Raw genomic sequence first — 19,219 nt, 5'->3', positions numbered from 1 at the left:
CTAACAGAAAAAAAAAACAGAAAGAAGATTTAAGGCAAGATATTATATTTTGGGCACATCCCTTGGCTGAAAATATTGGGTGAATTTGAGAGCAAATCATGCAGCTGAATTTAGCTGTATGTTAAATGGATCATTTCAGTTGTAACTCCAGCCTCACTATCCTTTGTTTTAGTAACAGTTCATAGTGTTGAGTCATAGAGCCTACTCAGACGTGCAAGACATGTAATTGAGTTTGTGATGGAAAATGACTAAATGTAGCAGCAGAAATGCAACGTGTGCTGCTATCTGACCTTTGTCAGCAATGCCAGAGGCTTTTTTCATATGCTGCTACTAGTTGTCATTATTAACAGTGACCATGAATTTCTTTCTGTCAAAGTAATCAAACCACAGGAGAGAAGTTTCTGAGGAACTCGGCATGGAGAAGGTCACTGGTGCTTGATCTCATCAAGCTGCTTTCTTTGTTATTAGAAAAGGCAGGTGAGAAAATGAGTAAATGACACCCTTCAGATTTTTAAGAACATTGGAAAGTTGTTATTAAACTACGACCAGTGAATAATATATTCTATTGATCAAGAAGACATAGGATATTAAAGAAAAAAAATGTTTTGTTCTCCTTCCCTTTCACTTAGACAAATTAAATTCTGCCACGTCACACCAAATTTTTTTGAGCATTGATTTTTTCAATCTTTGCTTGACATTTGAGGTGACTGAAAAGGTTTAGTGTGAGATCCTGAAGAAAAAACAGACTAGAGCAATGATGCTATATGGGATCTGCAACTTGCAGTACATCCATGCTATATGGAAGATGACAAGCCAGATGGATATTAAGCCATGTTGCTTTTGCATTATTATGTATTTTGCCTCAAATATGCTGTTAAACAGTCAGGGAGCGCATCACAAGGGGCACATAACAACTACAAAATGGCTTGTCCACCTAAGGTTATAAAACATCTATTTCAAAAAATGCGGTAGGAGCTCCCTCTACTGATATCTTTCAGCTTCCAAGCTTTCTGGCTTTGGCAAATGTAACACAGCCAAATTCATTTGGAATTCATCTACATTGAGTGTTTTCATTTTCTTTGTTATGTAAAAGAACAAAAGTCATCATTCAGTATAGACCACATCTAATAGAGACGTTACTGATTTACACAAACGTATTACTGCCTTCATATTAAGTACTTGTGATTCAAAATATCTATGCTTTGATAAAGTAATTCTAGAGGTTTGCCTTATTGTGGGACGCATCAGCTTTGAAAGGTCACTGGAAGCTGTGTAGCTCTATTAAACTGGATTTGGTCTCTAGGCAAAAAGTTACAAGTTCTAAGAATCTTTGTCAGCAGATTGCTAAACCCCCTAAAATCTGGAGGTATTTAAAAGATGCGTAGATGACATGCTAAGGGATATGATTTAGTAGTGGACAGGTATGGTTAGACTCAAATGATCTCAAAGGAATTTTCTAACCAAACGATTATAAGATTCAGTTTATTAAAATTTGGGCATCTTTTTAACAATTTCACCTGAAGTATCTTAAAGAACAAAATTCTAGTTTGGGTAGGCAACAGTGTATTTAAGAGAGTTCTGGAAAACATGTTTAATTAAAGAGGATCAGCCCAACTTTACTCACAACTGTTACTCAGCTGGATCATACATCCAATTTTTGTTGACTCGGATTCATCTAGCAAACATCAGGTTTATTCATCATGAGGGCTGTGATGATTTAGACGGTAGTAGGCGACACGCCTCAAGAATTATCTATTTCCTCAAAAAAAGTTTAAGATAAGATTACACTATGAATAACGTACCTCCTCTTAGGCAGATAAAGTGTTTTACATTGAAGTGCCTATACAGTTTTCCTATGGAACCAATTAACGTTCCTGCAAACTTTACAGAAAGCCTGACTTATCCATTATAAATTATTCCTTATTGAAGAGGAATGTAATATGTGCAAAAGAAGGTGATTTTCAAGGAGCTAAGGTCCATAAATGTATATAATACCACTGCCAGAATTTTCAGATGATGAGCCCACTCTTGGTTTTCCCCATTGTGAGTTTTTCAGCTATCGATATAGAGCAGTGCTACTCAGATGGAGGACCAGTCTAGATCCAGACAATATGTCCATTTTATATAGCATTTATTAAGTTCTCAGATGTACAATGTCTTCCTACAGAATTTTCTGTATTTCTTGCCCTTCTTTCAACCTCAGAACAAGCAGTCATAACAGACCACAGCTATTCTTAACCAGCAAAATTACACGCAGTTCCTGAGTAGCCCAACACTGCTTACTAAAAAAGGGACTCAAAAAAAGTTAGCTGGATAGCTCTAGCCTGGAATTAGCCATTACTTCAATATCCTCAATTCATAATCTGAGACTTTTTCATATTTCCTGCCATTTCCATATAACTCCAAAATTTGCTTCATTTGTTCCAGTGTGGCAGCTCTTTTAATGGGCCATCTCACCAGTGATGGATTATTGGTGGTTTTACCTAACCTGGAAAGTTTCAATGTCCTCTAGGGCATTTTAACCATCTTTGAAATCACAAAAAATACAAAACAGAACCCCCAAAATTGTAAAGATGAAGAGGATATTGAAAATTATCAGATATGTTGGATTAGTTTTTTGTATTGTCATTACCAGAAACTAGATATTCCACAGGTGTATTAATATAATTGTCTTATGATTGCAAAACTGCATCTAACCATTAAATTAAAAACACAATATCTCAACTGTTACAGGATATTATTCACAGATCATATTAAGGTAAAGCTATCAACATCCTCTGAACACATAACAAAAAGAATATAAAGTCGTTATCATGACTGTAGACACTTTAAAACGCGAACAGCATATGAAAAGCCAAATAAGTTAGCAGTATCAACTATCACTATTCAGTCATGTTTTCAGATGTTAACATTAAATTTGATAGAATAGGGCTTCAAAAGACAGATATTACTTGCATATTAGCATTGATCACAACAGCTATTTATTACTCAAAGGATTTATGGACCAATTGGACCAGAGTTTCCTCTTGATACCTGATCTAAGGTTCAGTTGTAAAAGTAGACTTTTTCACTCATTTCACCTGATTCAGGCCTCACTACATTTAAAAACAGCTCCCTTGGTACAGAAGGAAGTAGAGATCAGTATAGGAAGATGGACAAACAAAGAAAATTCACTCTAGAGCTCCACTGCATTTCAACAATAAACAAATTGGTTTGGTTGTTACTCATTTTTTATGTTCATAACAATACATTTATACTGACGTGTCTTCAAATTCCCTACAAACTCTATAAGGTATCATTAAAAAAATTGCAATTAAAGACAGTTTTTGGTTGAATGAAGAAAGGCAGCACAGTTCAAGCAATATTGTTTGAGAGACAAAACAAGAAAAATCTGTGTTGAGATGTAGCTCTTGGGTACTTGCCAGAAGGCATTCCATCTTCACAAGTCAAAATGTGATACGAGTCATTAAATTTAAGGTCCCTTCACATCAACTGAGAATGCTGCCTTTGTTTTTATGTGAATTAGGCTCTTCCTATCAGCGTTAGGATTTTATTAATCAATGTGGAGATTTATAGGACTACTGATGTTGACAATTATCATGTAAAATAAAATATCAGTATTTAGAAAATTGGTATTTGCTACTTCATAGGCCCCTCCATTTTGCCAATGCGATTTTCAGTGACATCCAGAAAGCTGAATGTGATCAGGACAGCGTTTGCCCTTCTGTTTCCATACAATTCTTTTAAAGTCGAAGTCAGATAAGTCACATATATATTTCAATGCTTTACACCTCAGGGTGAAACTTCAGGCTGTCATCTAGGGCTTAGTGATAAAAGAAGGACTGATTAAAAGAGACTGACACTACAGAGCTGATAGAGTTGAAGGACTCTAGGGGCTTCCATGCTATTAAAAATCAGTCATGATTTTCTTTCAAGAGGACTCTTTCAAACAATGAGATTTAAATATTAATTCAAACCAACATTTGTTGCCCCTCCGCACTGTGTATTTCTGGATGCCTCATTACAAAAATAATTTGATTGTCATCTGTATCTGTCACATAAAAATCTAACAAAATACTGACTGTATTGTTAAAGAGCTATCAGTACATTAGGAAATGACTTTGTATTAAATTCTACCCAGGCAGATTTCAGTGGAAAATGGAATGATTACTATGGTAGCTTTTTCATGAGGAAACATGACTTAAATTCTAATTTGGATGCAACAATTTAATATTTACACTCATGCCAACTGTATACTGTTTAACAGCGGGTTTCCTGCTTAAAATTCAGGAATTACTGTATTCAGTAAAATATTAATACACTGCACTTACACAGTGCCTCAACTACAGGATCTTAAAATGCTTTTTAAGCATTAATTGAGATTCACATCATCCCTGAGAGGAAGGGACTTGTAGGCAGCAGCATACTTGCTCTTTAAAGTAGCTGAGGTAAGAACCGAGGACGCTTCATTTTTGGCCGAAGGGCATACAGCAAGTCAGTAGCAGAATCAGGAACAGAATTTAGGAGTTCTGGTTCCTGCTGCTCTTCTCTCACTATTAAATCATACTTCTTTTCCAAGTTCCCCCTGTAATACCAGTTATGGCCTTAGGTAAGCATACACGTCATTATCTTCGACAAGAGATGGTACGAATATTTATCCGTTGTATTCGATATATTGAATGAAGTTAAAATTTGCATGGCTACCATACTCGCTTGGTAATCATATGAAATCTGACACGAAAGGCTTTCCAAATAATGCTAAATCATTACAATTTACATATACCTTCTAATTATTATTTAGTTCGATAATATAAAATAATGTTACTTTTAAATTGCATAGACCTAGATTGCTACTTCACATCCAGGGATTAACGTTTGAACCATACAACCTTCCTTAGGTCAGTGAATAATCACCACCAACAGCCCCACCTTGAAAGAAAAATGGAACTTTTCACCAGATAAATAAGGGTGAAATATCAAACCCTCAAATTGGTAGATTACTTTGACAGCTTAAAAGCAATGTCGAGTCAATTAAATTCTTTGAAATCTTGTCATCCCTGTCCCAAATACGAGCAGTCCTGTAATTTTTCTAATTACTGCCAATATGCAGTTTTGCCAGAACAGAATACCAAAGGAGCATAACAAGAAGAAAATTAGAAAGGAGCTGTAACACCTATGTAAAGGAACACTTTAACACCATACAACATGAACTAATGACAAATTCTCACTGCGTTATAGAAGAATTTGAGTATGCACTTTTCAAGGATGTTATCTGCACCAGAACTGTGCCATAAACCTTTCCTTTGGATAGGATTCTACTGTAAAAGCGTTACCTATTTGCTAAGAGTAAATTTTCCTACCATTAGTTATTCTTTCCAAGGAGCATCTTTTATTTTTTCAAGGATAATTTACCAGTGGAGAACAATGACAAAATCTTATTCCGTTTGCCAAAAGCCTCTGAACAATCTTATTTACTGTGATACTGCATCTTCTAAAAATGTTGCTACTGTTGGAGGGTTTGACTTTCAGCGTGCTTTCTTTTGTCGTTTCATAAAATGTATAATGTCACTTTATATCTCTAGTTTCTCCATATCTCTTCCTCTGTCTGTCTCTTTCTATAAACTGCTTTCATGCATTGTTTAGCTGATGTCAAGAACTGTGGATAGCAGGTGAGTTCTTCTCCCATTGACTGCTTAGGCAATTCAAGGAACATAATAACAGAATAAACGGAAAGGGAACAGTGAAAATCTGATAATAGTTAAAGGGTGTAAAAGGTGAGCCTACTACTTTTCTGCAGCTTGAAACACATAATTATGATTTAGCATTAATGCAGTTGCATTAATACTACCAACTTATGAAAATGTAGAATTGCCTGAATGTACATGTTTTTAATGTTGACATTATCACCAAATCTTGTTATGATTTATTCACTGGAAAACACATGCTTTTCTAATGCAGAGCTAGTTTGAAGTAAAAATTTCAGTGAAGCATTCCACAATTACAAAAAGATCACAAGCTCACAGAAATGAACATTGCATCATTGTAAGGAGTGCAGGGAAGAAAGTGGGAAGACTGAGATGAGGTGCCAGGAAGAAATGTTTTCCTCTGAGGGTGGTGAGGCCCTTGCCCAGGTTGCCCAGGGAAGCTATGGCTGCCTCATCCCTGGAGGGGTTCAAGGCCAGGTTGGATGGGGCTTTGAACAACCTGATTCAGTGGGAGGTGTCCCATGGCAGGGAGGTTGGAAATAGATGATCTTTAAGGTCCCTTCCAACCCAAACTATTCTACGATCCATTCTATGATTCATCTGCTACTGAAGAGGTTGCCCAGGGAAGCTGTGGCTGCCCCATCCCTGGAGGGGTTCCAGGCCAGGTTGGATGGGCCTTGGGCAGCCTGAGCCAGTGGGAGGTGTCCCTGTCCATGGCAGGGGGTTGGAACTGGATGATCTTTAAAGTCTCTTCCAACCCAAACTATTCTATGATTCTAAATGTATAATGTTTTCCATATCTTTGTTATTTTTCTTTATCTTTATTTATTCTTCCAAAGAGCACCACAAAGGACAGATAATTTCTAGGGGAAGTGAGCTAGCTAGAGATAGGTTAAGGTTGGCATGGACAGACTGTCCATCATGCAGTACAAAAGACTAGTAAGAACTACGAAGTACTTTTCAGAAGCAGCCATCATATAAGACATCAACAAGAGAACTAATTAGGAATAGATAGGTCTACAGCAAAATCCAAATTTTAGTACCTGAGACTTGATTAGGTTTTTCCTCCTTACATAAAATAGTTAATTTTTCAGAACCTCTTGAGAAAAAGCGTAATTAGTTCTCATTCAGAGTTGCCCTAAAGAAACAATAAATGGTACAAAAGAAAATAGCACTGGAAAGAAGCGTATTTTCATATAAGGGGAGGATGTTTTCATGCACTAATCTGAAAGAAAAGACAATTTTTTTCAGATAGACCTATTATTAATAAGCATTCCAAAAAGAGGAATTAACCAGAGCAAAATAATCAGTGAAAAGATTTTTGTGTTAGAAACCAAGGAATTAACCTATTCATTTAAATTAGCAGAGAATTTCTAGTGTTTTAGAGGATTAAAGTATCAGAGTAGTAGTAATTTGCTAAAGCATGAAAACTAACATGCAGAAAGAGAAATATTGTCCTCTAAATTATATATTAAGCCAAGAAATTAACCTATAAACTTTTTGCACAAGTGCATGTGAAAGCTATCCAGGTTGGTAAACACAGTTGGCTATTTGAATAATCAATCAAATGTGGAGAACTGCTAAGACAGTGTGACTTGAGTGAAACGCTCCTGCTGGGGAAGGGAACGGCTGCAAAACAACAACCCTGGTGAATGTGATAAAGTACGGATGTATCCCTGCTTCGGAACACCCACTGTCTTCAGTGGTTTTACATTATAGACATAATTTTTTCTCCTGAGATTCTGTAAGCAGACTCGCTTCCTACTTTACCAGCTTTGCGTGTACTCTGCCCTGTTCAGATCTGACCACAGAAAATACAGCTCTGCAGTGTGGATGCACATCAGCAGTTATAAACAAATAAGTACGATAAGCGTGTAGACACAGAAGCAAAAAACCCTCAGACCTTGTTTCAGAGCCACTGAAGATCCACTGACAATACCACAATTGTTACTTTATAGTGGCTGTCACAAACCCTTAGAAACTTTGCAAACATTTACATTTTTTGAGATATAAAATAGATGTTAAATGAATATTTGCAATCACTCATTGCATGTGAATCAACAAGAAATTTAATTAAGCATTAAAGCTGCATATATTAAGTTCTATTTAAGTTCTCATATTTTGGCTCTCAAAATCTCTTGCCTGGTGAAGGCAAACTGATTTTAAGATATAACTGAAGGAGAACTTAGTAGGTGTTTTCACATTTTTTAAATGTAACATTTATTTTTAATGCTTGGAAATCTCTAAAGCTCCAGAATAAAAATCTCTATACCATCTTACATTATTTCTTGTGCTGGACACAGTGATAGGAGATAGTTGTCTATCTCTACCTAATGGATTTTTATATTGCCTTCCAGATTGCACTAAGGATCAGTTACATGAAAATGTATGCACACCTATAGTCATGCTTTTAGCTTTAGGGGTTTTCCAGAGAACAGTACAAAAAGAAGCACCTATTTTTTTATTCAGCAAATTAAAGATATAAAACCAGACATAGTTGGCATAAAATAATTCCCTGTAAGAAGACTGGAGTAGAAGTTATTTTGCAGTTTATGTTTATCTCACAATCTCTTCATATTAAAAATCTCCCAAAACTATTAAATGAGTAACATTAAGACATTCACAGAACCTTTCTTTCTTCATACAACGCTCCAACATTTATCTTAGCTTTTCCCCTCTCCAATAATTTGAGGTGCCAGAATCCCTGGGGTAAGGGTAGACAGAGGGAATGGTTTTGAGGTTTTACTTTGATATGTGGATACTGGAGAACAGTGCATCAAAAAACATGGTGAAATCCACTTATGCAGCTAGACCTCTCCTGGTGCAGAAGCCCTACTCACATATTGGTTTGAACTATAAGAAGACTGGCATAGCAGCATTTGGTCTGCGTGGTTAGTAACAGGCAGTCAATAGCAAGTTTGAGGGTTTTGTTTTCTGTGACCCAAGAACAACTACCCTCAGGGTCCTGTGTTAAGTTCTGGAGTCCTCAGCACAGGTAAGACATAGATCTGTTAAAGCAAGTCAAGAGGAGGCCACAAAGACAATGCAAGGGCTGGGACACCTCCCATATGAGCTCAGGCTGGGAGAGTTGGGGTTGTTCAGCCTGGAGAAGAGAAGGCTCCAGAGAGACCTTAGAGCAGCTTCCAGTGCTGAAAGGGGCTCCAGGAAAGCTGGGGAGGGGCTCTGGATCAGGGAGTGCAGGGACAGGATGAGGAGTAATGGTTTAAGCTGAAAGAGGGGAGATTGAGATGAGATCTTAGGCAGAAGTTTTTTACTTTGAGAGTGGTGAGGCCCTGGCCCAGGTTGCCCAGAGCAGTGGTGGCTGCCTCATCCCTGGAGGTATTCAAGGCCAGGTTGGATGGGGCTTGGAGCAACCTGATCCAGTGGGAGGTGTCCCTGCCCGTGGCAGAGATGTTGGAACTGGATGGGCTTTAAGGTCCCTTCCAACTCAAAGCATTCTATGACTAATTGTTATTGAGAGAGAACGGCCACAACCTCAAGTGTTATCAGGTACGTACGTACATTTAGTTACTCCTGAAGGTCATACAGTAACTCAGTTCAATTGTCAATTACATTATCTGCTAACAATAAGCTGTGTTTGAATGGGAATGCTCCAGAGGTTGTGCACAATAGACAACCAACCCTTCTGTCTGACCTTGTGAGAGAGACTGCATGTGCTTCGTGGGTGATTTAGCGGCAGACTAAGCTTATGTTCCAGCTGAGAAATAGAAAGCCACAGCAGTAAGCATTTTAAACCACCTCAAGCTCATTTTGGTATGGGCTCAAAAAAACTAACTTCAGCTAAATTGAACAAACTGATTCTACTTTCTCTCGATTATAATATGATGCCACCCAGTAAAGAAGATGGTGTCTCTTGTTTTTACCCCTTTAGGTGAGTTTGGCCACCTGGAGAGAAGGGTTGCTGTGTCAGGCTAGCACCTACACTATAGATATATGACTCAGGGAAGTGCTGAAGAGTCATTTTTACTTTATTTTCCCTCCTCTGTCCATTCTGTACGTTAAAGAAACTTTCTGATTAGTCCTTAAATAGTCTTTTATAACTTCATTATTTTCACCATGGGAAAAGGGGAGAAGGATGCAGAGAAATTTGATTAGCTGAGAAATTATGTTTCAGAACACAGTACAAGAGCCATTATGTGCTTTACCCCACTGCCTTCTCAAAGCATATGATCCTAATTCCCAAACTAAGCTGTAAGTCAAGAAGGTTGCCAACATTTGCTAATCACTAGGAAACATGTAACTTATTCCGCAGTCAATAGTTAACAGTTGGCAGGAGCGTACCCTTTGGTTTGGAATTGATTTTGCATTTGTTCAAGGATGACATGCACGCTGACAAGTGAGATCAGATAATTCAGATTTATCAGTTCTGACTTGCTGAATAATCGTGTCAGATAGATGATGGATGGCTCCCAAACTGGCAATAAGACACAAGTTGGTGAAGGTGATAAGCAAAAAAATTAACCTTCTCTATGCTGAATAGCCTAATATTCCCAAATGCCAAATGGCATTATCCCAACAGCTTCTCACACATGCTAAGATTAAAAATCAGTAAAGCATCCATTTGAAGCACACTATATGTTAGGCAAGAAACATTGAGGTCCACATGCTATGATAGGCCCGGGGCTTAAATAAGCTTGGAGTAGTCACACAGTCTGATATTAGTGGCCAGGAGAGAAGACTTCACATGCATAACTGCCACCGCTCCCCTCAGCCGTTGCCAGCAGAGATAAGAAAAGCAGAGTTTATTTCTGCCTTTAGCATAACAGCCACTGATTTTGTTGGAAAAGGCAGTGTATCACCAATGACATTTTTGACTGATAATGGAACAGATGCTCCAGCTGCAGCTGGGGGCAGAGGGCAGGTCGAGAGGAAGGACAAGGATGCAGAACCTTTGGCTGCATGCCATTTTTCGGGAGAACGTGACTCTGAATAGAAGCCTGTGGCTTACGGGAGTTGCTAGAGCACGAGGAAGTCCTGGCTCAACAGCATTTCCCAAGACTTCTATTCTGGCAGGCAGGATGTAGCAGAAGCAATTATGTTACGCTAAGGAATACGTCACTAACTGAAACTCAGTTCAGGAAGGCTGTCAGAGCATGACAGGCCCTGAGGAACATGGTCCAAGTTGTGGAAATCACAGAAATGCATCAACTTATACAATTATTTTATTAATTTCCTCAGCCATCACTTCCCATGTTGGCATTAACGGACACTGTGTAGTGGTATTTACAGAAAGCGGTTTAAAGAAAAAGCTTATAAAAATTAATAACAATTAAAAAGCATTCAGCTGTCATCTGTCTGATGGTTTATGGAGTAATCAGTAAAACCACATAAAACATTAAAAGTTTAAGACGTACCCAACTATTTAATTCTGTTTTATTCAGACTGAGAAAACAATATACATATTGCATCCTGAAAAAGGATATACTTAAATCTTGAACTATTCTAGTGTGCAAAATTCAGTTGAAGTTTTCATGAAGATGGTTTTTTGGGGGGTAAATTATCAGTTTCATGCTTTTCTGCATGGCAGGAATATCCCTCTATGATTTGACTCTTGGCACACCGTCTTAGAAGCAGAAAATGCATAATCATATAAATATCTCAGGTTTTACTACCGCAAAAGAGGCTGAATTAGCTGATTCTTTGATGAAGTTTTCCTATGCCTGCTTTAAAACTTAAATTACCTACCTCTAGAAGTCTATTAATACAGTATTGCAATCACTCTACATGTTCACGACCTCTGAAATGTGGTATTTAAGGTTTAATTACTAGCTCAGGAGTAGATGTCCTAAGACTAGCAAGAGACAAAAAGAGTCAAGAACGATTTTATGTTATAAGCACAATGCAGAAATGAGTCTTGAATAGCACAGACTTTCTTATTCAGATGTATAAACAATTGCTCATTAAGCACTATAAAGGGCAAATTTTGCATAAAACAGATTTATCCATAAAATAAGTAAAGAACTATCTAAACCAAATCATCATTCGTGTAATTGCTCTTAAAATTCTTAGTTTTTTCTGGTTAAAAAAAGGAAGTAACTGCATGTTAATAAATCAGACCACCTACATCCAGGCACATTATAACAACCTGGAGAGACAGACACATACACAAATATAGAAATAATTCAGTGTTCACTTAAAAATGTTTCGGAAAGGTGAACGCTTCTCCCTAAACTATGTATTTTTACTTGTAACTGTCGCTGATCACAATCCATGCATAAGTTACAGCCACCTATAGGTTTTTTAGGTACAATAAAGTAATTCTAAAAAAGTGAGTAGACAACAGTATTTTCAGTGTATCAGTAGGACCAAATCCACACCAGCAGGCAAAGTAACATCTAAAGTGCCTTTCTACTATTATTCTTCATACTAGATATTAAGAATATCATGTAATAACAATAAAATATCCATAATTCTTGAGTTTAGTACAAATACAGATTGCTCAAGTTGGAAGCACTCCAATATGGGATAATAGAGTAGAAGACTTCCGTATTACTAAAGTTTCATCTAATAAACTGTTCTTACAGTGCAATACACCAATTGACAAACGTAACCTTATTTAAGATATATACCAGTGGATCCTAAATGTGTTATTTCCTTAAGAATCCTGTGTACCCAGGCTTAGTCACAAAACTATTTAACTATTGTTTGGCTGCTAGAGAAGCTCTGAAAGATAATAAACATCTATACCAGTAAAAGTCTAAGACATATCACAACTGCTCCTTTAATACCATATCAAGAGAACAGAGCTGACTGTTCTCAGGTAATATTACAGTAAAGTGTCCAAGACAGATTCCAGGACATTTCTGACATAACTGATACAGGAATAGAAAAATACCCTGACAGAACAGTATTCACTGCAGCATTCCAAGTTTTGATAGGAATTTCTGGGGGTTTTCTGTGGTCTCCTAATGTCTACTTCAAATTCATGAGAAGCAAAGCCCACTTTCTTCTTTGTAACTTATAAAGGTATTAAAATAATGTTTGTTCTTTGTAATTATCTTTTTTTGTTAAAACACACGTTCATTTCACAAGCACCAAAACTGATATATTAGTGCTATCTATAGACTTCTTTTTTTTAAAGATGTAGCTCGAAGCACACAATGAAGAATTTCCATAAGAGAAATTTATACTGCAACCTGCAACAGTAGGAGAATTCAGTTCATAGGATGTTCTGTATTATAGAAAAACAGAATGATTTGGGTTGGAATATCTCCCAGTTCCACCCCCTGCCATGGGCAGGGACACCTCCCACTGGATCAGGGGCTCCAAGCCCCATCCAACCTGGCCTTGAACACCTCCAGGGATGGGGCAGTCGCAATGTCTCTGGGCAACCTGGGCCAGGGTGTCACCACTCTCAGAGTAAACAATTTCTTCTTAAGATCTCATCTCAATCTCCCCCCCTTCCAGCTTAAGCCATTACTCCTCATCCTATCGCTGCACTCCCTGATGAAGAGCCCCTCCCTGGCTCTCCCAGCGTTCTCGTAGGCACCCAGTGTAGTTCCATTGATTTCAATAAAGCCAGACTGATTTATGGGAGCATTTATGGGAGCTAAGAATTTGCAATCCATTTGCAATCCATGCAATCTAACTAGGCCTTTATATATCTTCACAGTAGACACTATAGTATCTGAGTCAAGCCAATCAAAGTAGAAATCCTTGTTTTAAATCCCCTTGTGGCAACAGCTTTAAACTGGAAAAGATTTAACGACATTAGTGCAGCTTGAAACCGCAACAGAATATTCGCTTAATAATTGAAGTGATCTCCTTGAAAAAATTGAAATCCCAGAAGCAGCTATCATTTAAAAAATATATTTTAAGAGTACTGCAAACTTCTTCTGCATGCAGTTAATGGGTGAGGTTCAGCTTCTTCGTTGTCAAAGTGAGTACTTGGATGCCTGTCTATCCCCACTTGCGGACTTTAATGCCTATGTCGAAGACTATACTGAAGTACGCTCTACATTCTTTTAATGTACTGCATCACCATAATATTCTTACAATTCATACCAGTAGTGTTTCTCCAGAGACTAAACAAAAGAATTCCTAACGTTTATTGAGTCTGAAAGAATATTACTTGGAGATCTACAAGTAGCACTATTAGTGAGGTAGACTGCCTCCAGCACTCATTAACATCAACTGTTTGGACTGGCAAAAGGAACAACAACAACATAAAAGAGATGGAGCCTTAAGTATTACCAACTACATGAAATGACCTGTTAGTCTCCACAACAGCTGGAAACAGGGAATCCATAGTACATTCCATCTTTCTGCAAGACTTCATAAAGTCTTCTCCACAAGGCCTGGAACACAGACGAGACTATGAAAAGCCTTGAAAGATCATGCTTGTGTGTGGAGGCAGAGGGAAAGGAAGAGTGACTGCTCAGAGATGCTTGTAGTTTCTTTCTGTATCGGTTTGACATTGTGGTTTCCTTAAAAGAGCCCTGAAAAGAAGCGATGGCTTTTAACAGAGTTCCATTGGAGCCTCACGGTCCTACACGTACAGAATCTCCATGTGGATGATCACAGTCTCCAGAATCTCCCTTGAGCACATCTGTGCTTCAGTGATAACAACTCATATTGTCACTTTGTGCAGAAACGGGACATTTTCAGATTCCTCACCGGTAAATGTGTTCCAATGCAGTTGTTCACCAGAACCTGACTTTGCTGACATTAAAAATGCAGTGTGAGATATCACCTCTTGGTCAAACATTTGGTCGATGCTATGGCTGCACTTAATTATTTATTGCAGTTGTTTCTCAGGATGCAAAGTCTGGGAATACTTAACCTGCCTATTGTCAGTCAGTTTGATGTTCGCTGGTTTAGGTTTTTCCCCAGGAGCACTCTGATGACATTGGGACGGGAACATAAAACAAACCAGTAAACAAGCTACTGCAGACTGTGATAAATATGCCGCATTTGCACATGCACACAGAAAAGCCTCAGGTTGGTTTGTTTGTTTTTCAATTATTCAAAGTGGAAATGATTTTTCTTCACACGTGAAATTCAACATCTTTACCAGCACAGAGCAATTAAGGTGAGAAAATGCTTCAATTCTGACTTGTACCCCACAGTTCTATCTATTAAGTCACACCTACCCACATGGCTGCAATAAGAAGTTTATTTGGAACATTACTCATTAAAAAGATGATTCACATGGACCTGTGTAGTTTGGGATCTAACGAGAGTATAACCAGAGTTGGGCTGGCTGTGGTTAAAGCAGTGCTGAAAGCAGCCTATCATTTCAAATTAACAATAATGCAACCTAATACAACACAGTAACAGTCAGGAAACTAAAATGCAGGAAAAGAAAGGAAAGCATTCACATATAACAACAGGACTCACTAACCATTCATCACCCAGAGCCCGAGATGGAAAGTATTTGATACCTGCACTAAAACACGCTGACACTAAACTCTCTCCTGCTCTTTCAGTCACTTTTGAGAACTCTATACACAACGTCTCATTGGATTTGTCTTTTATGTGTTCTTAATAGTAACAATAGAATGATGGCATTGTCTTTGACACTGCCTAATCTGTACAATAGTAATTTGAATGCATTTATTTCCTGCCTATTGTTTTAGGTGACAGGTGCCAACCCCCACCCCCAGTCTAGCGTCATTCCAAACGTACGCAATATAAAATTCTGTATTCACTCAGCTTAATAAAAAGAGAAATTTTGGAGAGCGATAATTCTGTTAACTTCTATTGTTTTTGTCAAAGGACTCCATATTTCTCTATTAGATCAATGATCTTGATTTAGCACTCTGACATAATATTCAGTTCAGAACTGGAGAGAACATTAAGGCACTCAATCTTTAGACATCTTAGTTCTGCAAGAGGAAAGACAAAAAGGACAGAGATGGCATAGAAATGGGGAGTCCACTTTAACAATTTGTATTTATATGTCTTTGAGGCAAGTTGTTACCAAAAAGGATTTTTAAATACCCAGGAACTGCCAAAAGAATACTTGACTTTACATGGCATGTCTAATTCAAGATGTCAAATAAAACAACCAAAATACAGGTAACCTCTGTATCTATCCTTCATCGGAATTAAGTTCATTATTCTGTACTGGTTTTAGTATAAAAAGTTCTTAGAGAAATAGATGCAGCAAGCCAAAAAGAAAAATTCCAGTTACTTCTACAACAGATAATCATGCGACATGCCTGTTTATTTATATCTTAAATAATGTCTTTTTTTTTTTTTAAAGGAAATGCAATCAGAACCACTCCTATTCACTAAAAAGCAAATGCTCCTTCTAATAAAGGAACAGTGAAGTAAATCTTCAGGGTTAAAGACACCAGTGAATACAAAGATGGAATTCTGGAAATTTAAGATAGTTTCTTCTCATTTCAGGTGAGCAGAACTTTCACTGAGTTTGCCACTATCATTACTGGCTTTCTTAAGGGGTATTAATAAGATACATGTGTTGCAAATTAGCTGTGGTACTAAGCTTTCAGATGTGTTGGATTTATCCCTCTATAGCATCTGATTATGTACTTAAACTACAAAAAACCCTACACACAGGAAAATAACTTTTAGAATAAAAAACTGAGTGCTCTTTCATTCTTCAGTCAATGGATGACTACACTGAGGACGAGGTATGGTAACCAGTGGCACACAGCCACGGTCTAATTGAAATGCAAATGGTGTGACAGAGTGCCAGGGAATATTTGGCTTACTGTAAGAAAACTAACCTTGAGAATTCAATTTCCTTTGTCCAAGAAGTACCATCACTAATCTAATAGTGTAGTTCATTTGTAATTAGTGATCAGGCAAATTTCAATATTCATTAACAAAAATTAGTCAGTGTTTAAAGGGACTATTAACAAATCTACAGATCCATGCTTCTAATTTAGTTTTAGTACAGTGGGACCCATTAATCTCTGTATTCTTATGGAAAACTAATAAATCCGTGTATTCAACTGATTTCCTATTATTTCCACATTGTGTTGCTGTTTGGACATAACAGAAAACTTTCACATTTTGCATTCTGAAACATTCCAGACCTGTTAGTCTTCCAAAAGTTATTGAAATATTAACAAAACTTGCGAGTACAACACTTCCAATGAGAAACAGCTCAGGACTATGTGTTTGTCTACTTGCGAGAGAACGAGGCTGAGGTGGAGAAATGGAGACAGAAGTGCTGATCTCTTCTGCCTGATATTCAATGATAGGATACGTGGGAATGGCACTATGCCGCATCAAGGGAGGTTCAGACCTGACATTAGGAAGCATTTCTCTACCAAGAGGGTGGTCAAACACTGGAATAGGCTTTGTACAGAGGTGGTTGATGCCCCAAGCTTGTTGGTGCTTAAGAGGCATTTGGACAATGCCTTTAATAACAGGCTTTAATGTTTGGTCAGCCCTGAAGTGGTCAGGACATTGGAGTAGAGGATCATTGTGGATCCCTTCCAAAGGAACGATTCGGTTTGATTCTACTCTACACTACTCCATCCTCATGTCCGGACATATTCTATTGTCTCATACATCAGGGCAAGCAAACTTGTTTGTATTTCCTCTTACTCACATTGATTTCTTCATATGACCTCTCTAGAGCCTGTAAAAACTTTTCTCAACTCACCTTTTTTTAATAATTCTAATACTTCTTACCTTTGCATTTTAACAGGCCAGTAGCAGAAGTGTAATAAATTTAGACCTGTTGGTGGTAAGAAAGTCTTCAAAGCAATAAGAAACATTTGAGTCCAATACTGAGAGAGAAGGAAATAAACATTTTGAGCAGTAGCGGCAGTGATACAGGGGAATGGATTGGGAGATTGTGAAGCCCACATTAGGAGAGACCTGTAAGAACAGATTAGGCAAGCACCTGTTAGAAATACTGCTAATCCTCTCTTGCAGAAAAGGATTGTCTGCTTAAAAGCCTTTCTGCATGTGATTAGATAGCATACGGCTGCGATACGCACATTCTCTCATCCCATCCCAACATTCTTTGCAGATGTATTCATAAGCACTTTGAGACTCATATTACAGCAATTTTCCAAATGAAAACAACACATCGCTCCTCCTGTGACTTCAGATATAGTCCAGCTGCAGTATCCAAGAGTACTTCCTATGCTCTTCTGAGGCCCAAATTCTCTTACGTCCTCTTTGCGCTGTGATGACCTTGGGAGGCTACATTAATTCCATACTAACCCTATACAGTGCCCAATACTTTAATCCTGAAAAACAAGGCCAGTAGAAAGAGATATCCATTCCCAAGCAATTTCTCTCACCTTGCTAGAGGACCTCTCAGCTACAGGGTAATAGCAACCCATTGATCTTCTTGGCACCAATGTTTTTGCCATCTCTAAAGCTCCACAGATACTTCACACTAGCAGTTTCTATCCTCGTTTTTTTTTTTATCTTTTCCAATATAGGATTAAAAATGTTACCCCTTAACAATTTAGGAAGAATTTCTTCACTATGAGAGTGGTGAGGCCCTGGCCCAGGTTGCCCAGGGAGGCTGTGGCTGCCCCATCCCTGGAGGTGTTCAAGGCCAGGTTAGATGGGCTTTGGGCAGTCTGATTTAGTGGGATGTCCTTGCCCGTGGCAGGGGGGGTGGAACTAGATGATCTTTAAGGCCCTTTCCAACGCAAATGATTCTATGATTCTATGACTCTAATTAGGTTCTTTCCTTACGCTATCTTCTGGCCTGTGCTGCCCTGAAGCCAAAGCCGTAGGGTAAAATCTCACAAACCTGTTTTTTAATTCATAGGATATGGAGGAGTATTTTCTTATCTCACTTTGTCACTTTATGAGAGATGAGGTCCTGGGTCAGGCCAACAGTCTCGCTTGGTATTCTACCTGTAGCAGCAGCAAAAGATGCAGTTTATGGAAATCATACAAGCTTAGCTACTTTCTGTAATACATGGGGGGTTTTATCTCCCAAAAGTCATTGGAGTAGGGGTGGGAGAAGGTACACCTCTGTCTTTTATCTTTAGCATCTATTTGTGTGTATATTGTCCACAAACTTGTCTAACCCGGTTCTGAACCTACTGATGCTTTCTGCCTCTATTTTCTCCAACGGCAAGAAAATCCAGAAGTTCACCGACTCCAGTGCCAAGAAGTGCTGCCTCAGTTTTGGGACTGTCTTCTGTGGGACCCTTCTTGGTTCTATAAGTGAGTACTGTGTAAAACAGGTGTACATATCTGGGAAATGACTCGTTAAGGGTCTGTTACGCTGCCTGTCCAGACAGACATTGTGCATATAGAGAAAAAGCAGGCGGTTCAACGCTCCGTTAGACAATTGGCTTTCTCAGGCATGGACTGTGGAGTTGGTCTGTACGGGTTCATTACACATTTTCAAACACCCAGCAGACAGAAATACCAGATAACTGCATCAACATTTCAAATACTTCTAGGACAGATTTACCAGGTTAAAAAAAAAAGGAGGTGCTTAGACCTAGAAGGAACATTTTAAGTCCACAGAGCTCTTTTCATTCTTTACTGGCTAATAGCAAGGAAAAGCCATCCTAACATGCTAATTAGTACAAATT

At 38.2% G+C, this 19,219-nt stretch overlaps 1 long non-coding RNA gene across 1 annotated transcript in view; it reads left to right on the top strand.

Annotated features, from left to right (window-relative positions):
* The window catches only part of LOC128853501 (uncharacterized), a 32,616-nt gene that overhangs the window by 12,536 nt on the left and 861 nt on the right, over window positions 1–19,219 (top strand). Inside the window, exons 2-3 of the long non-coding RNA XR_008452069.1 lie at window positions 15,934–16,079; window positions 18,755–18,842. This is a non-coding gene — a long non-coding RNA (uncharacterized LOC128853501). The remainder of the gene's footprint in view (window positions 1–15,933; window positions 16,080–18,754; window positions 18,843–19,219) is intronic.

The sequence above is a fragment of the Cuculus canorus genome, chromosome 13, assembly GCF_017976375.1.
Source record: "Cuculus canorus isolate bCucCan1 chromosome 13, bCucCan1.pri, whole genome shotgun sequence".
Lineage (NCBI taxonomy): Eukaryota > Metazoa > Chordata > Aves > Cuculiformes > Cuculidae > Cuculus > Cuculus canorus.
Note: the sequence above shows the minus strand (reverse complement) of the source record. Positions and strands in the feature narration are given on the sequence as shown.